Source organism: Hyaena hyaena, unplaced genomic scaffold, assembly GCF_003009895.1.
Source record: "Hyaena hyaena isolate Hyena2069 unplaced genomic scaffold, ASM300989v1 scaffold_608, whole genome shotgun sequence".
NCBI classification, from domain to species: Eukaryota; Metazoa; Chordata; class Mammalia; order Carnivora; family Hyaenidae; genus Hyaena; species Hyaena hyaena.
The window spans coordinates 814,220-820,219 of record NW_024081243.1 but is presented as its reverse complement, the minus strand read 5'-3'; positions in this window follow the sequence as shown (position 1 = coordinate 820,219).

The window sequence follows — 6,000 nt, the reverse complement described above, 5'->3', positions numbered from 1 at the left end:
AAAGACAGAGTGTGAGACAGGGAGGGGTAGGGAGAGAGAGATAGAGAAAGAAAATTCTAAGCAGATTCTATGCTGTCAGCACAGAGCTAGACACAGGGCTCAATTTCATGATCTGGGGATCATGACCTGAGCCCAAATCAAGAATCGGATGTTTAACCGACTGAGCCACCTAGGTGCCCTGTGAGTGGGTACTTTAAAACGCTTCTAAAGTTTCTGATTCAGGGAATTACTAGGGCTCTTGGAAATTTTCTAGTTTAATGTTGCTCAGCAAAGTATAATGTAAGTATCATATGTAATTTGAATTTTCTAGTGGCTACTTGAGGAAATGTATAAAGAATCAAGTGAAGTTAATTTTAATAATACATTTAATCCAAAAAATTTAATCTGATATGTTGAAAATAACATTTCAATATGTGCCCAGTACAAAAGTTAAGAAGCTACCTTCTTTTGTTCCTGCTGTCTTTAAAATCCAATGTGTATTTTACACTCCCTGCATATCTCCATTTGGATGGTAAGTTTACATTGGAAATACTTGACCTCTATTTAGATTTTATAAAACTTAGTTGAAAGAGTACATTCACACAGCCAAGTTCTTCCAAACGTACTTAAAATTTTTCCAGCAATCGAAATTAGATAAAAATTAAGCTTCTCGGTTAAGCTAGCTCCATTTTTTTAAGCGCTCAGTAGCCACATGAGGTTAGTAGGTGCCATTTTTAGACCGTGCAGATGGGAAACATTTCTTCCATTATAGAAACATAAGACAACTTTAACTTACTGAGAAAACCGAGTGGCAGTCACAGACCTGGGAGCAGAACCTTGTTTTGCAAGGAGTTTCATAGGCATCAAATCATCTGGAATACCAACCTTTTGAGAGACAGGCGGTCGAATGAATGGGCATACAGGGAGTATAATGCAAGAACTATTGATAGAGAGGTTTTCTAGGAGGTATGTACCCCCTTAGATATGTTTGGTTGTTACACATTATGAGATTTAAGTAGCTTACACTATGGAGGTGTTCCAAGTTATGTTTTGTGAGGAATTGGTCAGTTGTGGCAATGTACACATCACATAAAACCATTTTAACCTTTGTTGAGTGTAATTTCAGTGGCCTTAAGCACATCCACATTGTTATAAAACCGTCATCTCCATCCATCTCTAGAACTTCATCTTCCCAAACCGAAATTCTGTGCTCATTAAACTCTAAGTCCCCAGCTCCTGGCAGCCATCATTCTACTGTGTGTGTCTATGAATTTTATTACTCTAGGTACCTCATGTAAGTGGAATCCTACAGTATTTGTCCTTTTCTATCTGGCTTAATGCTATTAGCATAATGTCTTCAAGGTTCACCCGTGTTGGAGTGTGTGCCCGAGTTTCCTTTTTAAGGCTAGATAATATTTCATTGTACGTGTATCCCACTTTTTTAATTGAAATACAGTTGACATATAACATTGTATAAGTTTTATGTGTATAGCATGTTTTTGATAGATTTATATAGTGTAAGATGGTTGCCACCCTAGCTTGAGCTAATACCTCTATCACATCACATAATTATCATTTCTTTGTAATGTGAGAACACTTAAGATATAGTCTCTTAGCAGTTTTGAAGCATATTATACAGCTTGGTTGACAATCATCACTGTGCTGTGCATTAGATCCTCAGAACTTCCTTTTCAGTTGCAAGTTTGCTATCTTTAATACTGTTTGTCCCCTCCTGCACCTCAAACCCTGGTAACTACCATTCTACTGTTTCTATGAGTTTGGCTTTTTTAGATTCTACACGGAAGTGATATCATATAATGTGTATCTTTGGTTTATCTCACCAAGCATAATGCCCTCAAGGACTATCCATGTTGTCACAGATAGCAGGATTTCCTTCTTTCTTAGGGGTGAATAATATTTAAGTGTGTGTATGAATACATTTACATATGTATATATACATGTGTACACACATATGCACGTGTGTGTGTGTGTGTGTATGCCACATCTTTATCCATTCATCTGTTGATGGAGGCTTGGGTTATTGGAATATCTTGGCTGTTGTGAATGATTCTGCAGTGAACATGGGAGTGCAGATACCTTTTTGATCACCTTTTTTCAGTTATTTTGGGCATAGAATCAGAAGTAGGATTGCTGGATAGCAACTCCTTACTGTTTTCCAGTGGCAGAACCTCCTTACAGTCCCATGAACTGTGTACAAGGATTCCATTTTCTCTACTTCCTCCCCAATGCTTGTTACTGTTTATCTTCTTAATGATAGCTTATCAGGAATGACTTGGTGTCTCACTTTGGGTTTGATTTGTGTTTCCCTTATGATTACTGATGTTAAGCACCTTTTCATGTTCCTGTTGGCCATATGGATGTCTTTGAAAAAAATGTCCATTGAATTTCTCTGCCCATTTCAGAATCATATTGTTTTTGTTGTTACTGTTGTTGTTGTTAGTGTTTGTTACTGAGTTGTATGAATTTTTTTATGTATTTGGATGTTAACCTTTTAACCAGTATGTGGTTTACAGATATTTTCTTTCATTCTATGTGTTGCCTTTTCATTTCATTTGCTGTGCAGAGGCTTTTTTGTTTGATGTAGTCCCACTCCTTGCGTATTGCTTTGATTTTACTTGTGGTGTTGTATCCAAAAAAATTGTTTCTGAGAGTAATGTCAGGAAGCTTTTTCTGTGTTTTATTCTAGGAGGTTTACTATGTCAGGTCTTATATTTAAGTCTTTAATCCATTTTGAGTAAATTTTTGTGAGTGGTTTAAGACTGAGGTCCAATTTCATTTCTCTGCATATGGTTATTCAGTTTTCTCAGCACCATTTGTTGAAGAGACTATCCTTTCCCTCTTGAGTATTCTTGGCTCCATTGTCAAATATTACTTGACTCTACATTTAGGTGTTTATTTCTGGGCTTTCAGTTCTGTTCTTTTGGTCATGTGTCTGTTTTTATGTTACATAGGCTTTTAGTATACTTTGAAAGCAGGAAGTGTGATACATTTGGTTTTGTTCCTTCTTAGGATTGCTTTGGCTATTCACGGCCTTTGTGGTTCCATTCAAATTTTAGGATTGTTCGTACTTCTCTGAAAAATGCCATAGAAATTTTGATAGAGATTGCTTTGAATCTGTAGATGGCTTTGGGTACTTGGGACATATTAATGATCTTAGTTTTTCCAATCCATGAACATGGGCTATCTTTGCATTTTTGGGTCTTCACTTTCTTCCATCAAAGTCTTGCAGTTTTTGTTACTTTTGATATTATGGTGAATGGGATAATTTTCTTTCTTTCTTTTTTTGTAAAAGATCTGTCATTGTGACTGTGCAGAAATGCAACTGGTTTGGTTTTTTTTGTATGTTGATTTAATATCCTGCAACTTTACTGAATTTGTTGACTATTTCCAACAGTTTTTGGTTGAGTCCTTAGGATTTTCTCATATATAAGATCATCATATATCTACAAATAATGACATTTTTACTACTTATCCAATTTAGATTCTATTTCTTTGTCTTGCCTACCTGATCTAGCTAGGACTTGTGAGAGTGGGCATCCTTGTTCTGTTGCTGCTTTTAGAGGGAAAGCTTTTAGTCTTAACAAGTATGATGTTAGTTGGGGGTTTGTCATATTTGGCTTTTATTATGTTGAAGTGTATTTCTCTATACCCAGTTTGTTAATGGTTTTTATCGCGAAAGGATGTTTTATTTGTAAAATGCTTTTTCTGCATCTGGTGAGATGATAATATGGTTTACCTTTCATTCAATAAATGTATCACATTTATTGTTTGTGTGTATTGAATCACCTTTTCATCCCAGAATATATTCCATTTGTCTATGGTGCATGATAATTTTAATGCATTGCTGAATGTGGTTTGCTAATAGTTCAGAATTTTTGTGTCTGTATTCATCAGGGATAGTTGTCTACAGTTTTCTTGTATATCCTTATCTGGCTTTGATATCAGGGTAATGCTGGCCCTGTAAAATAAATTTGGGAGAGTTCCCTTCTCTTAGACTTTTGGGAAGAGTTTGAGAATTATTGATGCTAATTAGTCTTTAATGTATGATAGAATTCACCAGAGATTTAATTTATTTTTTTTAAAAATAAATTTACTTTATTTGCCTTAAATTAAGGAAATAATTTAATTTCCTTAATGATTGCTGATTAAGATTTTCTATTTCTTCATGATTCAGTCTTGGTAGGTTGTATGTTTCTAGGAATTTATCCATTTCTTTTAGGTTATCCAATTTGTTGGCGTAGAATTGCTCATAGTAATCTCTTATGATCCTATGTAGTTCTGTAGCATCAGTTATAATGTCTCCTCTTTAATTTCTGATTGACCCTCCTCTTTTTTCTTCCTCTAGCCAAAGTTTTGTTAATTTATCTTTTGGGAAAAAACCAAAACAAAACAGGTCTTATTTTCATTGATCTTTTCTGTTGTTTTCTGGTCTCTATTTCTGCTCTCATCTTAGTTATTTCCTTCCTTCTGCTAACATTGGGCTTACTTTGTTCTCTTTCTAGTTCTTGAGATTAGATCATTTACTTGAGATCTTTCTATTAACATATGCATTTATCACAATAAATAGCCCTCTAAGGACTGCTGTTGCAGGATCCCATACGTTTGGCTGTATCGTATTTCTATTTTCATTGTTTTGAGATTTTTAAAATTTCCCCTTTGATTTCTTCTTTGGCACGCTGATTGTCCAGGAGTGTGTTGTTTAGTTACCACACAATCATAAAATTTCTAGCTTTCCTCTTACTGATTTTGAGTTTTGTCCCATTGTGCTCAGAAAAGATACTTGACATGATTTCCGTCTTCTTAAATTTGTTAAGACTTGTTTTGTGGCCTATCACATGAACTTCCTGGAGAATGTTCAGTGTGCACTTGAGAAGAATGTGTATTCTATTGCCCTTGGGTGGAATGTTCTAGAAATATCTGTTAGCTCCATTTGGTCTAATACAGGATTCACGTCCAGTGTTGTCTTGTTAATTTTCTAACTGGATGATCTATCCATTGGTGAAAGTGGGGTGTTGAAATTCCTACTGTTACTGCTGTCTGTTTCTCTCTTCAGATTGGTTAGTATGTACTTAATATATTTAGGTCCTGTAATGTTGGGTGTATATATATTTAGGATATATTTTCTTGATGAATTCACCCCTTTATTATATAATGAATTTTTTTTGTCTCTTGGCACTATTTTTGGCTTCAAGTCTATTTTGTCTGATGGAAGTATAGCTACCCCTACTTTCCTTTGTATGCCATATTTTGTTTATTCCATCAGTGGTGGACCTTTGTGTTCTTTCCACTTTTTGGCTATTGTGAATAATGCTGCTGTCAATATTGATGTAACAAAGTATCTGTTGAAGTAGTGAGGCTTTTTTTCATTCTTTATTACAAATCTATCCATCAAGCTTACACAGTGTCCAAATTAGTGGCAGTGAGAATGTTGCTTCATTGGAAAACCTACCTCAAGATCTTGGAATGGTGGAAGGGCGCCTGGGTGGCTTAGTCGGTTAAGCGTCCGACTTTCGCTTAGGTCATGATCTCGCGGTTCGTGGGTTCGAGCCCCGCGTCGGGCTCTGTGCTGACTGCCAGCTCAGAGCCTGGAGCCTGTTTCAGTCTGTGACTCCCTCTCTCTCTGACCCTCCCCTGCTCACGCTGTCTCTCTCTCTCTCCTAGAAATAAATAAAAAAAAAACATTAAAAAAAAAAAAAAGATCTTGGAATGGTGGAAAAAGGCTTCTAGTCATATTTTCTTTTCTTTTTTTTTTTTTAATATTTTTATTTATTTCTAGGAGAGAGAGAGAGAGTGTGAGCAGGGGAGGGTCAGAAAGAGAGGGAGACACAGACTCCGAAATAGGCTCCAGGCTCTGAGTTGACAGTCAGCACAGAGCCCGACGCTGGGCCCGAACCCACGAACCTCGAGATCATGACCTAAGCGGAAGTCGGACGCTTAACTGACTAAGCCACCCAGGCGCCCCACAGTCATATTTTCTAAGAAACTATGAAGTCTCCTTTG